Below are 18,166 nucleotides of genomic sequence, written 5' to 3'. Positions count from 1 at the left end.
AAATAATCTCTTAGTACGATTTGTGTGACATCATGGAAACGTAAAACGGTCGACGCTCGTAGAGGGTCAACTCATTGCCACCGCTTTACTTTACCATGTTACTTTCTCTCTCTCTCTTTCTTTTTTCCTCTTTCTTTCCTTCTTATTTATCTGTATCTTTGACCGTTCGTTCATGTATACCACCCACGAGTGAAATAATGACTCATTTTGCGACTATAATAAGATAAGATAATGTCCGTGCTAGCATTAGGGATAATAAAAATCTTTCGTTCTAACGTAAGCATTCTAAGAAAAATGATTTTTCTTTAATAGGAATAATTGAATGATGACGTACAGCGTAAACGATTAAAACGAAAGATAGAAAATAAACGAAAAAGTTATATATATATATATATATATATATATATATATATATATATATAGAGAGAGAGAGAGAGAGAGAGAGAGGGAGAGGGAGAGAGAGACAAAAATGATGTTCATTAAAAATATGTAATATAACGGCTCGCTTACAAGAATTACGATGTACCGTATAAACTGGACCTCGAATAGGCAAACGGAAGACTCATAAAGATATCGCAGAACGATTAACCGCGTGGTAATAGTCGAAAGCGGAAGGAGAGAGAACCGAGTCGGTGCCTAAGATAAGCTTCGCCATACATCATCGTACGAACGAAAGCTACTCTTCTCCACGGGGCAAGAGATCGTTACGAAGAGATCCTCCTATCCTTCCCTCTCCCTTCTCTTCTTCTAGAAAGAGAGAGAGACTTCCGGGCGAGGCGAGACGAGACCAGACGAGACGAGACGAGACGACCACCGAGACGAGAAACGGTCGGCGACGATTTAGTCGCATCTGCCGCAAGTAATAGACGTCACCCATATTCGTAAGGAGAGAAAGAGAAACGAGATCGAGAGAAAGAGAGAGAAAGAGAGAGAGAGAGAGAGAAGAGAGAGAGAGAGAAGAGAGAGAGAGAGAGAAATAGAATAGTATACTTTGTCTGAGAATATATTTCCACCCGCATCGAGGACCATTAAAAGACGAATAAGAAGAAGAAGAAGAAGAAGAAGAAGAAGAAGGAAGAGGAGGAGAAGAAAAGAAAAAAAGAAAAAAGCATGAAAAAAGAAGAAAGAAAGGTAGGTCTCGAAGGAAGAGCGAGTGAGAAATATAGAAGAGGGCAGTAATAAGGCGGCGCAGATGATGAGTGGCCGACGTAAATTAGCCTGCACGTAAATTAACCACCCCCGACGAAGAGAAGGCAACAGTACGGCAATGGTGACGACGATGTTGGAATATAACGACCGTTCCTGTGCTCGCTTATGCCGCTAGACCAAACGAGAAACTGTGCGAGAGAAAGAGAAAGAAAATAGAGAAAGAAATAAAGAATGAGAAAGAGTGCGAGAGAGAAAAAGAGAGAGAGAGAAAGAGAGAAAGAGAGTCGTAGATGCCGGCGGAAAGGTCTCCGGTAAAAAGTCCCTTCTCTCATGAGTCGCCCTCGGGGCCCTTAATGAACGTCGCGTGCCGCGCGCGAGCAGCACCCGTCGCAAGGTGCATCGTGAGCGTTAAAATCGTTCCCCGCCCTTACCGAGTAGAGTAACCATCCAAGAGAATTTCTCCCTTCGAATTCCCTTTTTCGAATCAATTTTTACGTTCACTGACGAGTTAGATCATTTTAACTTAACTGGTAATACTTCTACATCTTCTATTCATTTATGTTCCTTTGATAAAATTTTGAGACGCTTTTTTTATCTGCGTAGGCGCACAACATTTTTGCTATACGCTTTTTCCTATTAACCATTTCTCGTATTTTTATCTCAAAATCGATATCTAAAGATTAATTTTTTTTTTCTTCCACCTGTATATAAATATATATATACATATATAATATATATATATATATAAATAAATAATGCAACACACTAGAACGCACAAGCAACAACATGGTTTTAATAAAGCTCTCCTCCATCGGTGAATTGTTTATGCATAAAACTTGTCGAGGAACGAGTTTGGTGAGTAGCTCGCGTCGATCACACTGCTTATAGTATGTAATGAGACTTAGTTTAGATACACGTAACCAAGTATATCAGGCTCCTTAAGAGCCCGCGAGGAGAGCTCTCCTATCGTCGGCTATTCCACCTTGATATACGACAGCTCGTAATACCCTTCATCTTTCTTGTTTTCCGTCAGCGAAAAATTTCCTTTACTATCCCGTATAGCCGTTACGCAATATCGTCGTTGACATTGCGTTAAATTCAAGATCGGCTTAAGAACGAGAATCATTATTGATTGTAAATAAACAGTTTAGTACGTTAACGAGGATCAATCCTTATCATAAAACGAAATATATATTTTTGTTATTTCTTTCCTTCTTTTTTATCCTTAATAATATATCTTCCTTGATATCTTTAAAAGGGGAATAACAACGTGATGAAAACAACCAATAAAAACGAAGTCAAGTGCAGGCTCGCAGGGAAAATGGAAACTTCCAATTAAAGATATGTATTCCGAACTGGGCCAACGACAATTAATTAACGTCCACACATGCGGATCGACGCTTTTAACGGAATACGACTTTGGAGGCTACCACCTGTACTATGTATCTTTTTATCTTAGATACATGATTTCTTAGTTTGGACAGTGGACGAATGTAGACATAATAGAAATTGAAGTATCGTTTAAGAACAGACGTTCGTCGTATTTACCCTTCGAGAACATTTTTAATTTTTACTTGTTTTTTTTTTTTTTTTATTTTCTCAAATATATTTATATGATATCGAAAATGAGTTTGCGTCATTTTAAAGATCCTACGCAGTTGGACCGACGATATTTAATAACAGTGAAATATAATCAAGTACTATACTGCAGAAACGAGATACATACGTACGTTCAAGACAAAAATGAAAAAAAAAGTAAGATGGAGAGGGAATAATAACGATAATTAAACGACTCTACGTGATACTCTGTCGTTTTTGTATTACTTCCTTGTGCGTCATTGATCGCTGCTTATGGCGTATCTGTAAGCTTATTATACGAATTTCGTCAAGTCCATATAGATTCCTGCGTGACTCTACTCGATTACTCGCTTACGTACGTGCGTGCGAGCGTTTCGAAATGTTGCGACGAGTTGCACGAACGATGCGTACGATCTTACAATTATTTTATTTTTTCGTTTGTTATGCATTCTTCTGTTAAATATCGGATCAACCGAACTTTTTGATACGCATTTAATTGTTTCAGAGATATTATGATAAACAAAACAATATGCAACTCGCAAGCCGATAACGAAAAGGAAAAGGAAAAAAGAAAAAAGTAAACTTGATACATATTTCTAAGATTAAACAAAGCAATAGTAGAGTTTCCATGTGTGTGAGAATAAAGACAGATTAATTATACCGGAGCATTGATCTGTAAATACGAAAAAGAAATACGAAAAAGGAATATGAAAGATTGCAAATACATATATATACACATATAAATATATGCATACATATATAAATATTATATATATATAGACTAAAATAAATCAAATAAGAAGAATCTAAAAAAAAAAGTGGAAATATCGCTTTAAAACGGATATTTAATATCAAAGTTCAAGGTTTAAGAATTTCATTTTATAAAGGAAAATAAATATTAATAATTCTATAGATAACTACTCTTGTGAAACTTATCGTGAAATTGAAAAAGAAAAAGAACCAGAGATAGAGTGGAACGTTAAGATAAGAAATACAAAGTTGACATCCGTTATTCTCCCAGCGGTAGAAAGGCAAGCTTCTCTTTTGCAGCTTCCACATTCGCGTGAGTGTTACAGGGTACGCTGAAATTACAGATGCTGAGCAAAGGACCGCGCACGCACGTATAATGCGCGTTTAAGCGGTGTGAAAGGGACTGACGTCTTGACAGAAAGAGAGAGAGAGAGAGAAAGAGAAAGAGAAAAAAAGAAAGTAACAGAAAGAAAGTGAAGAAACGTATTGCGATGAAGAACAGAAGGTTAAGGAATGGCGGCGGCGGTGGCGGTGGCGGTGGCGGTGGCTCAAGTTCGAAAAAGAACGAACCGGAAAGGGACTTCCCCCGTTGCGGTCTTGGCAAAACACTCAAGAAGGGAAAAGAGTGAGAAAAAGAAAAAGAAAACCATCATGAGTCGTTACACGAACTTTAATGAAATTGCAAAATTTCTGGTTTCCCTCATTCCCTCAATTCTCTCTTTCGCTTTCTTTCTTTCTTTCTTTTTATTTACGTCATTAGATCGCAACCCAAACGTAGGTATTTTTTTTCTCAAATAACCTTTTTATATTCCATTTATCTTATCGCATAACGATCTAGATAACTGCGATATACAAATTTTGCAAGTGTGTTTTAGGAAGAGAACACTTTGTGAACACGTCAAAAACGAGTTCAATCTCGTCTCGAAAGATTCGACTAAGAAATCGAGACAGAGAGAAAGAGAGAAAGAGAAAAAGAAAGAGAGAGAAAGAGATTTTCTGTATAGTTCGGTTTACGCGTGGCGTTCTATCAAAATGTAAAGAAGCGTCAAGAGCGAAAGGAAGCCGCGGTAGTAAACGTGAAATATGTTACAGTTTATAGGATTATCCGTAAATGAGCGTGCCAGTAACAACCACCACTATAGCCTCCTCGTCGTCGTCATATCGTAGTTTCTATATACCGCAAAACGCTACGCGTCCTACATAAATCATTCCTAGACATCGAGTGCCTTTTCAAATTACATACTTCGGCCGAGACGCATTCAGCCGCGAATATCCAAAGATCCTTCTCTCTGGCGATATTTTCGTTCTTTTTTTTTTCTGTTTCTTTCTTTTCTCTTTTTCTTAGTTTTGAATTTATTTTCTTACGACTCTTCGCCCACAATCGTCGAATTTCTACGTAATATAAAGATATTACGAAAAAGAAAAAAAGAAACAAATGAATAAATAAACAATCAACGTATAAAAGAAAAATAAATATTACACCTGTTAAATATATACGATAAAAGAAAGTTTGGTACGTATACGCGAGACAGAATGTCCGTGAGAAGATCGAACGACGAGAATCGATTCAGAAGCAGGAGAGAAGCTCGTCGTCTTCGATCGCAGAACGAATCCCATCTGTAAATCAATCCGAAGCGATCCGCGTTTGACATTCGACACCGTCGGGCGTAGGCGTTCCGCTCATGCAACGATCGAAAAAGATCGATGCCGATCAATGAAACATGCATACGTACGTGCGTACATAGATACGTATGTTTCGTCGGGAAGGACCACGTTCAAGAGGAAGGACCACGTTCCTTTCTCTCTTTCTCTCTCTCTCTCTCTCTCTCTCTCTCTCTCTCTGTCTTTTTCATTTTTTCTCATGGCGATCGTAAAGTTACGAAATTAAATCCCCTCGAATGGAGGCAAGAAATTAACGGAGCTGCTCATTGGACGCGACAAAAAGGATCTTGTCTGTCGGCGTGTTGATTAACCACGACACAGTGATTCTCAAATCCATTTCACGCCGATCTCGTTATTTCTTTTTTTACTTTCTTTCCTTGACAACTTCACGGACGCCGGTTACGTTTTCCGACGTTATTTCTCGTATATTTTAACTAAATCGATCGATCACGGACTGACGAAGGACATGCGTTTATATATACATACGATACATTTATACATCGCATTTCGTTGATTCGTCTAAACGCAAATGTACGCACTTTGAAGAAACGCGTAGTAGCATACATACATACATACATACATACATACATACATACATACATACATACATACATACATATACCTGTATATATCTTTATATATACGTCGTAGCTCGTGAACAGAGAACGCTCTCTTCGTGCACTCTCATCGACCTTCTATACATATAATACCCATAGACACTAATATAGGTAAGATCTACGCATATATTATTGAAAGACTCGATTCTGAAATTTGAAATAACTTCTATCGAGGATTAGCACGATGTCAATGAATTCCGTTTATGCCTTGCAATACGATCAGATAAAATCGCGAATACATAGAGCGGATGCCGCGCGGATATCCTCGTCTTCTTTCACCGTAGCAACATCCCGTGGTTATGACGAAGCGAAAGATGAAGAAGAGGAAGAAGAAGAAGAAGAAAGAGAAGGAGGTGGAGGAGGAGGAGAAAGAGGAGGAGGAGGAGGAGAATAAAATGCAGAGGTAGAGGATGAGAAGAAACGAAGGAACATCGAACGCAACGTAAACGCGATCTTTATGACGTTGCACGCGCTTCGGTGCGGAACACGAGCCGGCGGAAAGTGGAGAACCGCAGTAACTCGTTAAATAACAAGATATCTATTACTTCGTAACGAAACTAAGCGTAGCGCTCCATCTTATAACAGTAGTGAGTACCGTAAATAGTAACATTGGTGGTACTATACCAGCTGTATATAATCGAGTCGATCGCTATTCCCCTTATCTCTTATCGTAAAATGATTGGACTTGATGGAGAAACATTTAGCTAATCCCTTCTTTTCTTTCCTTTTTTTTTACGTTCGAAGAGAAAATCCTTTCTCACGAAGGTTTCTAGTCAACGTTTTCGTCGTTGTCTTCGTTTATAGAAGTAGGTACACATCCTATACATATCTTTCCGTAGGTGTTGGATCGAATCGCGTCTTGGTAGGTTTAAAAAGGAAGGAGAAAATGGTGATGGCGGTTTATCCAGCTTTTAGATAAGCTCGCAAGGAACGAAGGCACGCCCGATGGAAGATGGCAGGGCGTTAGGTAAAGAGTATTCGCGCTAAAAAGAGAGGGAGAGGGTAAGTACGGAGGAGGTATTATATGCCGAGTACGGCCACGGTGGTAAGACGAGTTTTTATCACGGCCGCCATCTGCCGACCGATCGTCATTACCGCGCTAAGTAATCCTTCGTACGACTGTATAGCTCGCGCCACGCCACGAGCGAGCCACCATCACCTCCGACTCCAACCACCTCCTCCACCTCAGTCGCCGCCAACTTACCTGTGCAGCTGTCAATCCGGTGAAAGAGATTGATAGATAGTTAGATACGTTTGGTAACCATGGGAATGAAGGACAAACGGTTGATATCCTTCTCCGATATATATGTACATAATTATGTACGATACTCGAGATGAAAAGAAGATACGATAAAATTGTAAAAAAAAAAAAAAAAAGAAAAAGAAAAAGAAAAAGGAAAAAGGAAACAAAAAAAGAAAAAGTTCGGTCGACGTTCCAGATAGAAGTAGGCTAATGCAACAAACTAACAAATGTGATCGTCAAAAGCAATTTTATCGACTTCCTAAGCATTTCTTTTTTTTTTTTTTCTAAGTTTACAACCTGGTTGTCTTGCTCCTGGTCGATTGGCAGTTTCGCGAAAATGAAAAAGAACAAATCGAAGAGGATCGATGAGTCTTGCTTTCTCGGGTATGGGGAGAAAAGAGTAAAGGGGAGGGGAAAAAATGGAGAAACGATTAGTCAAAGAAACTCGCTACTTAGTACCTCTCGTCGTCGACAAATGGTAGACACGTTTGCCGAGTATCGCCATGTAATCTGGCCAAGAAGTCCGTTTCAATGCGATCACGGCTGGCATTCGAAAAAGGCGCCGCACGTTTGCTCCTTCGAGATCGCGAGAGGAACGAGAGAGAGAGAGAGAGAGAGAGAGAGAAAGAGAAATAAAGAGAGAATCCTCCACTCATCGGCTGTGTCTATCCCTCTTCTTATTCTTGACACGCAAAAGCGTTGCTCAGCCAAGCGACGCATAACGGAAACTGATTTATGCTACTAAGCCCGTCTTTCCTCTTTCTCTCTTTCTCGTTCCTTCTTTCTTTCAGAATCCCTCCCCCCCCCTCTCTCTATTTTTCTCTCTCTTATTCTGTTTCTATTTATCTATCTATCTATCTATCTATCTATCTATCTATCTATCTATCTGTTTCTTCTTTTCTTTTACTTCGACTTCTCGCGTTTACAACTTCATCGTGCAACGGATTAACCGATCTTTTCTGCTGAACGTAAGTTTCCCCGAGGGAAATCGCGTCACGATCACCGCAATAAAACCCTTTCGTGTCCTTAGTTTCCTTTCGTTCGTATCGTAAGATCGCACGAAAAAAGGACTTGCTGAAGGAAGGGAAGGACAAAAAAAAGGAAGTTGTAACCCAAGGAAACACTGAGAAAGAATAGCGTGTCCCGCTTGATTCAGCACGATCGAACGATTCCCAAGAGCTTTTCCACGATTAGAACACGATCGATGTAAATTAAAGTGGCATGGTTCGCTAAGGTCGAAAAGTCGCGTTCGACCTTAAGGCCGACCTTAGTCAGTCAAGCAGCAGCCGTCCTTTTATACGATCTCATCCGACGATCTCGATGCGATAACAACCGCTTGTAGAGCTCGTTAATTATCGCGGACGACTTTTCGATCATACTGCTGTCGTGCTCGGCAACGAAGAAAAAAAGATAGAACGTCCTAGAGAAAGAGAAAGAGAGAGAGAGAGAGAGAGAAAGAGAAAGAGAGAGAATAAGAAGACGAGTGGGTGGAGCTCCCACATCAAAGGAGTACATATTTAAAAACGTGTCCCGAGCTGAACGTGATTTCAGCCGAGTTCGATTTAATTAACTCGAATCAACATGTTTTAATTATGAAATCGCTTCGTCACCCACTTTTCTCCCACTCCTCGCGTACTCTTTTTATATGTACCAACCTTTCCATTCATTAAATTACTCGACGTTCAGCACCGAAAATGGTGCTATTAAAAAAGAAAAAAAAACGAGAGAGCGAGCGAGCGAGAGAGAGAGAGAGAGAGAGAGAGAGAAAAAAAAGAAAAAAAAATCAGAAACTAGAGAAGATACTTCCTGGCGAATTTCCAAGTACGATAATCGCGCTGGAAAAGATGCGACTCTTTTAACGATCGCGTTGCGTCTGGGTTGCCCCGGTGGAGACCTGGCTCTAGTAGAGCGTCATGACAAAGATATGCTGGAGTTAATAAATAATAACGGCGAGAACTCGAGACACGCGCACGCGCGCGCGCGCGCCCGTCGTCGACAGAATAATTCTTTATCCGGTAGATCTCCGGCGATAAGATGTTAAAAACGTAAAGGCTAATTATCGACTCGGTTCACCGACTTTCATCTCATATCTCTTCCTCCTTCTCCTTCTTTTCTCTTCTTTCTCTTTTTATCTTTTTTATGCGACTCTTCGTAGCAGCACCAGCACCAGCACCAGCACCAGACCAGCACCAGCACCAGCACCAGCACCAGAACCAGCATCAGCACCAGCACCAGTGCAGCAGCAATAACGCAGTAACGCAGCAGCAGCAGCAACAGCAGAGGAGGCGGCAGTGGCTCGTTAATGCGGACGATTTATTACTTCGCAAAATGCACCGCTTTCATCTCCGGTTGAATCGCCAAGAATTCTGGAGGAACTCATCTCGATGTGGAAGTCATTACGTGAAAAGAGAGAGAAAGAGAGAGAGAGAGAGAGACGCAAAAGAAACGGTAGAGCACGATGCAACAAATTAAACTCGAAGTACGTATCTCATTAAGTTTTCGTTGCTCCAGTATAGACGTATTCAGTTAAGCATAGTCTAAATATTATGGCGTTACACTATTACTATGTAATAAGAGAATACCAATAAAAGCTCGAGATGGTTCTCGACAAGTTCACTGCATTTCACTCTTTCTCTCTTTTTCTTCCTTTCGTGTATCCGCACCAATAATATTTCTTCTTTTCCCCAATTACCGCTACCCGAGCGGCAGAACCACAGACTATCACCGCACACAGCATGCATCATTATCGAAACCGATTATTATCACTTTGTTACGGTCTATCGTTCAGACGTGAGCTTACCCATGATAGATGCGATGAATCGCTCGTGCGAAACGTATCTGGGTGATCGTTTTATTCCTAGGAAATCATGTCATTCGAAGTTGATATAGTATGAAATACGAAAGTTCCAAGATAGATAAGAAAGAATCAGTGTTTCAAATCGATCAACCATATCGATTATTTTCTATTCAAATCAAAGATCTTCCGATTACCGGTGAAAGTAAATTTCATTTTATTTGAAATTAAAGTCGAAAGTTTTCACGGAATAAAATTGAATTAAAAATAAATCTAAAGACGAGTAAATTATTTTTAAACGACGAAGTTAAGAAGAAAAGTTAATAAAAAATTAATTTTAATTAAGAGAGAACGACGATTCTTTTCCTGGCAAATCTCATTTTTATTCAAGATGATAGAAAGAAGATGAGACAAGGTAAGAGAGTGTCAGCTAGCAGTTTCAGGTAGTAGAAGCGTCACGATCCTCGGAAAGAAGAGAACTGATTCAGAGGCGGACAGGTGCCACACGCTGAGGCACCTAAGAGCGAGAGAAGCTTAGAGCCACGTTTAATGGGATCTCACCGACTCCCGCGCCGATAATCGACCCATAAAGTCTGCACATTATTATGTTATGTGCTTTCATAAGGTATATCGCAAGATATCGCGGCCATTTCGACGAGTTCTTCTTTGGAACAACAGACCCCACGCGACGTCGTCTACCTATTTTCACCGTGCTATCTCTCTCTCTTTCTTGGCCCATCATCATCACGCTATAAACAACCGATCGAAGAGATCTACGAAGATCTCGATGAAATACGCAAAGTGTTTGGAGAAAGATAGAAAAAGAAAAAAGAAAAAGTAAAAAGACAAAAATGAATTATACGAGATGGCCCGTATGAGGCATTACAAAATATTCTTGTCGAGGTCATTAGAGCTATCGATTTTACAGGCGTCGATCGTAAATCAAAAAAAAAAAAAAAAGCAAAAAGAATTAATTTCTACGGACCTTTAATTAACAAATGAGAACATTATATTATTTCCTTTTAGAAATATATATTTTTATTTCTGATATGTTTCGATATATATGTATGTATACAGATTGTAATATTTTACGTGGGACACCCTATACGAAAATGAAGAAACTTTTTCGTTTTCTCTTTCTTCATTGTGATAAAAAAGAGATTAGATGTTCCTTTCTATTTTGAAAGAGAAAGATTTCGAAAATGGGAAAGAATGAGCGTGTTCGTCGGAACCCATAACGAAATGGAATTTGATGCGGCCAAGGAAGTCCTTGAAGGATTCGTTCATAGTAACGAGTTATACGAAAGCGCAAATGAGGGACTCGCGTTCCATCGGGATTCCATGCTGTCCCTGAAGACAAACCAAAAGCATTAGCGTCGATCTTCTCGTATTTTAAAGGTCCGAACGCCTCCACTTTGGTATGTCTAAAGGAACTTAAGCTGTTTTCACACGGTCACCGGTCATCCTACTCATCGTTATTAAAATTAAATAATAACGAGCTGCTACTGCTGCTGCTATATATCATAAGTAAAAGCATACGATTCTAATCGAAACGAATTGAAAAAAAAAAAGATAAATAATACTAATACCAATAACAATAATAATAATAATAATAATAATAATATCAAACGTTGATTTCGAACAAAAATAATAAGAGATAACATAACAGATAAATAGATATTCTACATACCAGAAAATTTCCTACGAAAATAAGCTTTTCTCGTAAGGGTCTAAAACAATATAAAAAGAATCATGAAAGGTGGTCTTGCGTGAAGAGAACTTAAAGGCGAGGAAGATCGTAAACGGTCTCGTGGGAGTTGCGGTCTCTGCGACATCTCGGAAGAAGAGGAAGAAAAAAAAGGGTGGCCTGAGGGCTCCTAACGGCTCTTCTCTCTCTCTCTCTCTCTCTCTCTCTCTCTCTCTCTCTCTCTCTCTCTCTCTCTCTCTCTCTCTCTCTCTCTCTCTCTCTCTCTCTCTCTCTCTCTCTCTCTCTCTCTCGCTCTCTGATTCTGCCTTTTCTCCGACATGAAGAAGGATACCGATGCGTAGGATACGGAAAGCTTCATCTCGGAAATCGATGTATGTACGACATACGCTTTTGACTATTTCTCTCTCTCTCTCTCTCTCTCTGTCTCTTACTCACTCACTCAGTCATAGTCAAGCGTTGGCGGACATCGCTTTCTAAATCACTCACTGCCATTCCGTTCGCGGCTTTCTCCGTCTTTCTGCCGAGCACGCAAGTTTCTCTTCTTTTTCCTCGCGACGTCTTTCTTCGTTTCGCGGTTTCCTCTCTCTCTCTCTCTCTCTCTCTCTCTCTCTCTCTCTCTCTCTCTCTCTCTCTCTCTCTCTCTCCCTCTCTCTCTCTCTCTCTTTATCTTCTTCATCTCTCTCGTACTCCCGGCACGCTTGCATGAACGCTGTGATGCGACAATGTCCCGAAGAACGACGTTCTATTTTCGAGGAAGAGACGTCGACGACCTCCCCGGCCGATCGTAAAGTCGTCGAAACGGATGCATTAAACCTAGAAGAACAGGTACACCCCTCCACCGCCACCGCCGCCGCCGCTTTTCTCCTCTTTCTTATTCCACCGCCCCCTCGCAACATCCTTTAAAACGCGAAAACGCGTTTCCGAAGTCGAGCGTAAGTACTCGTGTAACTCGCAACAGTGACGCTCAAATCCATGTCGTCAATTTTACTGATCTATTTCATTTCTAAGTTGAAACGAATCTCTTCGTTTTCTTTTTTCTTCTTTTCTTTTCTTTTCTTTTTTTTCTTTTCTTTTCTTCTTTTTTCTTTTTTTCTTTGAGATTTGTTTTACATTGGTCATGAATTTGTAAATTTCTGAATTTAATGATTGAATATACGCATAGAAAAATACTTTGTGTCAGTGTGTGTGTGTGTGTGTGTATGCGCGCGCGTGTACGTATGTGCGTGTATTTATATTCAAGCAAGACTCGCGTGAAAGTCGCTTGACAACCTCTGGTCTGTCATTACGAAGAAGCAATAACAAAGAATAGCTCGTAGAAGTTGCCGGACACCGAGTACACATTATTCGGGAATTATTAGCTAGCTAGATATACTCTCTCTAGAATTCTCGCGAGAGCTTCGTTTAACTCGAAACGAGTTCGTGCTCGTTTGCAGCGTCTATCTTTCAAGAAGACTCGTGAGCACCAGTTGACGACGGTGAATACTGCTCGGAGCAAACGGCCGAAACCGGAATCGATCCATCTAACAAGATGTCTCCGTCGTTTTAACCATCTACCTTAGAATCGTACTAATGATTATTAATTACTCGACTGTTCCAGACGTTTACCGCGATTAGAGGACGAATTAAATGCAGAAGCTTAATGAAAACAGAAATCGTATAATCAAGCGAAGAAAAAGAAAATTTTTCAAGAAAGAGAGAGAGAAAGAGAGAGAGAGAGTTGATGGATTTAGAGAGTTAATGCGAGAATTCGGTTAACTTTTTGTCAGAGCTAAGGAAACACCAATGGCGGCGACAACGATGATAATAATGGTAGTGGTGATGGTAGTGGTTCTTATCTGTCAATAAGAAAGGAACAAGCCGAGGTTCTACGACTCGGCTAGATGGACTTTCGTCGTAAACGTTGGCCCGAGGAATCCAGGAATTCGAAGGTAAAAGATGCTCCCGAAGGTGCGGAGGACCGAGGAGAGTTCGAAGAGGGAATCGCTTGAAAAGCCGAACCACCGGAGATGATAGCGGATCACTACTGTTAACTCCGTGGGTTCGTACCACGCGTAATTAACAGGCCACCGTTTCGAGCTGGCAGGTGAACCGTATAATGGTTCTCAACCGATTTGATTCACAAACTGACGAAAGAAATTCTGTCTTTTTTTTTTCTTTCCCCCTTCCGTTTCGCTTATTTTTCTTATGTCCTTTCCAACTTGGGAAAATCATTTCCTTCGACGTCGAATTGTTTCCTTGAAACATCAGGACGAGGTTTATTTAGTTTATTATGAGTTCGTTCGGTATTACGATTTCGTGCAGCAACCAACTTCCGTATCTGGGGTTAGCCGCTTCCTTTAAGATTACGTTTAATTCAACGTAAAGACGAACTCTTATCAAGGGAAGGACGTGGTCGTGGGAAGGCGTCCGGGTATTCGAAAAAAAAGTATTTTCTGTAAGGAACGATAAACGACTGAAAGAAAGAAAAAGATGTCAAAGGATTTCAACAAGATCTTCCTTGATTATATTCTGTCGATCGAACCGATTGGAAAGTAAAAATAAAATTTGTAAGATTGGTTGAGAGACTCTGGCAAGGGTCTCGTAGGGTTCCGGTAACCAACGAGGGTTTAGGAGGACGACCTAGTTCGCTCGTTTGCATCGGACCCGGGGCGGTGCGTCTTTTTTTAGTCTCTTTTCCGACTGCAGGTAGTCACGATGACGTAAGGAGACAAACCAATCGCTGCTAAGGGCAAAGTCCCTTACTTTGGTTTTTCTTTGGATCGATTTGGGGAAAAAAAAGGAAAAGAAAATTCAACCAAATCGCAAAACTGTCGATCGTAAATTAACACCCAAATAAACACGTCCTTCGTAGATTGTTTCGAGAAATATTCGAAAAAAAGTGTGCATCTATTGTATCGGGACAGATTGACTGATTTAAAGTCTATTCGATTTTCGATGTCCATAAAAAAAAAAGAAACTTTCTTTTCATTAATATCGCTGTTAGAAATTTTTGTATATTTATATTACCAGACAGCGGTCTGACAAGTTTAAGACTATAAAGGATTTATTACCTATATAGGATTATCCTATAGGAAATATATATCGACTATCTAAACGAGCCTCTAGGTCTTTAGGTCTTTAACATTTTTAACATTAATCTTCACTTTAAAAGAACAGCTTCATCAAAAACATATTGATTTTATTATCATCAATAAAATCTTTAAATCACACGTAGTAAAACATTTCATAATCTTTGTATGAGATCAACAATTGTACATTACAATCCCATATAAATTAAGTTGTATCAGATACAATTTAAAGTATCCCATATTTTCCTTTCAATTATATTCGTTTCGCCCATACGGATGATCATCCTTTTCTTTTATCGAAGATTCTTTATAACAATCCGATTTTCCTCGTCGAGGTTTGAAACAAATTTTTTTAAGATTTTCACGAATATTACTAGCTTACTTTGTTGGCCAGCCAACAACACAAAGAATGATTGTAAATTAAGTTTTGAAACAATCATGGACATGATCATCTTTTTATTCTTCTCTTCTTCCTTTTCTTTGCGTATATATCCATAATTTGTAATACGAGACGAAAACTTTTATTCAATTGATTGAATAATATTAAATATTTCTAAGCATAAACTAACGATTTAGTTAACAAGCAATAACCATTCCTCGAACATATTTACTTCCTATGCAAGTGATTATTAATTATCGACTAACTATCTAAAGTGTTAAGAAACAAACCGAGTGTAATCGTTTTTTGCCGGAAACATTTATGAAAGTTTGCTCGTAACGGAACGTGATTTGTGAAGTATGTTCATGGATAAGCAAATGGAAAAAATATTTTTCTTTTTTCATCTTAAATGAGTTAGGATACGATTGAACGAGTAGAATTCTACACGTGTCGATAACGCAGCAGGTGGTTCCCTCGTTTAGACGAGTACGATGAAAAGAAGAAGAAAAGAAGAAAGAAGAAGAAGAAGAAGAAGAAGAAGAAGAAGAAGAAAAAGGAAAAGTAGAGAAAGAGAAAAGATGAACACCAACGACGAGGCACATTGCGTGAGGAAGAAGTAAATTTCGCTCGAAATACCATGAACGACTCAAAAGTGAGAAAGAAAGAAAAGAAGAGAAGAAAAAAGAATGAGAGAAAGAGAGAAAGAAGTTACTTACGAATGTCATTAGTGGCACGTAATCAAGCGTGAAATAATCCGACGAATTTTTACCACATTTTCGACTTTTTTCAAACTCTCATCGTTTTCCTAGTATATATCCTGCTTACAATGTTATACATACGTACATAAATTTATAATTCATATATAAATTCATATATAAATTCATATGTAGTATATACACTTACTGATTGCATTTACTGCTTTACTGTAACATTTTATTACTAACAAACATTGAAAAGATTTTGTTGATAATAAAAGTATACAAAGTAGAAATTTTCAATCAAGCTTGACGGGTCGATGACTGTTGGCATTTTTTACAGGCGCACTCGGTTAACGGTCAACTCTGCGCGATTATTCAGGCGTCGCGCAATTAACATCTAAATCGATGCACCTTTGAACCTTTGTGCTAAAAGCTAGAAGAAGAGAGAAAAAAAGAAAAATAATTCGCATTTGTACACATAAGTGTACAAAACTAAAGGGAAACTGAGTTTACTTCTTTTCTATTTTATCGGAAACATTGGTAATATATGTAATTGCGAAAAAGATTGTAATCGTGATTCATAGAAATCGTGAATCAATAAATATTCCATTATATATATTTTACTATGATGAGGATTACAACAGACGTCAAGTGGACGTATCGATTTATGTAAAATTTGTTATAATACTGCGAGGCATTCGGAAGCTACAAGAAACAAGAGAAATTTATATCGTTCCACGCGGTCGAGTCCAATTCACACCCATTGACAGTACTTCGTGCTTGGAAAAAGACACAACGGAACAACGAATAAGAAGAAAAGAAAAAGAAAAGGAAACAAAGATAGTGAGAGAAAAAAAAGAACTGCTCCCGAAGTGCAAACGACCGGATTCATTCTTTATCTTGTTTTTTTTTTTTCTTTTTTAAACAAGCGAGTACACAATGGAATAACGCGAATGCGGACCACAAGACGAAGAAAAGTCGAAGGAAGAGAAGAAAGAAGGCGAAGAGAGAAAGAAAGAGAGAGAGAAAAAAAGAGAGAGAGAGAATAAAAAGAAGAGAAGGAGACACGGCAGAGAATTTATTACTGTCGGAGAAGGCGAAGGAAGGAGAAAGAGTATGCGTGAGTAAGAGAAAGAGAAAGAGACAGAGACAGAGCAAACGAGAGAGCGTAAGCCGTTAGGATACCTGCATGTACAAATAAGACGAAGGTGGGAGGGCCGGTGTGTCTACAAATGAGGAGAAAGAGCCGCCAAGGAGGGAGCTTACGTTGGTCCACGAAGCCGGCAACAGGTGTACAAACCAAACTTCGATCGATCCTAGCGACACCAAAATCGAAACCTGCCTTTCACCTTCGACGACGCCATTCTTCGATCTTTTTTTATCGGAAGGGTAAGTTAGATCATTTTCCAAGTACTTAAATAATCTTCTTATTTTGTATATTTTTTGTTTTTCTCTTCTCTTCTTTGTAATTAATCCTTTTCTTCTTCCCTCGATAATTTTTTACGACATGGGGATTGATAATTCTATATAAATTTTAATGTAATTTTCATTCGGCTATACGGACAAACTAGTTTGCCAAGTTTTCTTGGCGATTCGATGCGTTTTTCAATCGTCCAGATAAACCCTACTCCCCTTGACACCTTTCAGTAGGAGTATATTTTTAAAATAACAGCGAACGTACGCTCGAATTAGCGTCACTTGCTTCTTCTTCTTCTTCTGCTTCTTCGAAATCTAGATTACCGTTAGTGATCGACGTCCTTGAGAAGGACCAGGAAAGAACAGACATTTCTTGCCGTTCTTTTTCCCCTTCTTCAGACTACTACTCTCAACGTACGAATCATTCGTTTTAACGATCGATCATTAAATTAATAATAGTTATTATCGATGACTTTGGATATGGATATAGCAAACGATTACCTTGTAATCCTATTAATTATTATTAGTATTAAACGGGCAAATAAATATCTATCGGTGTTAACGAGACGATGCCCTTCCTCTGCTAAAGGTAAATTGTGAATCCTTTCTTACGTATTAGAAAAGAAAAATAATAACAAATTACACAGAGAGCACTAGTACGCTGATGTTAACGAGAATAAATTCATCCAGGAGTAATCTCGATGATGAAGTGGTAGCTTCTCTCGTTAAAGCCGCAAAAAGTAACCGCAATTTAAAAAGGAGCGAGTTAAACGAAGTATAATACATAGGGTATGCATAGATGGATAGATAGGTACACATATTTAACGACGGTCTCAATTCGGTCGATCGCGATAGGATAATGAAGTAAAGACACCTAGAGGCTAAGAATGTTTACGCGAAAAAATAAAAATAAAAACAGGAAAGGACGTTCGATTTCTCTTCTCTCTTTTTCTCCTCTCCTCTCTCTCTCTCTCCTCTCTCTCTCGTCTCAGTCTATCTCTCTCTTTCCTTCTCATTGAAATCTCGCAATCATTTTGAGCACCACTGAAGGAAGACCGTCGAGAGACGTCAAACGGCCGGTCGCTTTAAGAGCAAGACGACGAG

The 18,166-nt window shown here is 39.2% G+C and overlaps 1 protein-coding gene across 8 annotated transcripts in view; it reads right to left on the bottom strand.

Moving 5' to 3' along the window:
• The window catches only part of LOC127072762 (early growth response protein 1), a 217,822-nt gene that overhangs the window by 174,469 nt on the left and 25,187 nt on the right, over positions 1-18,166 (bottom strand). The window lies entirely within an intron of this gene.

This window comes from Vespula vulgaris, chromosome 2, assembly GCF_905475345.1.
Source record: "Vespula vulgaris chromosome 2, iyVesVulg1.1, whole genome shotgun sequence".
Classification (NCBI taxonomy): Eukaryota; Metazoa; Arthropoda; class Insecta; order Hymenoptera; family Vespidae; genus Vespula; species Vespula vulgaris.
This window is presented reverse-complemented; position numbering and strand designations above follow the sequence as displayed.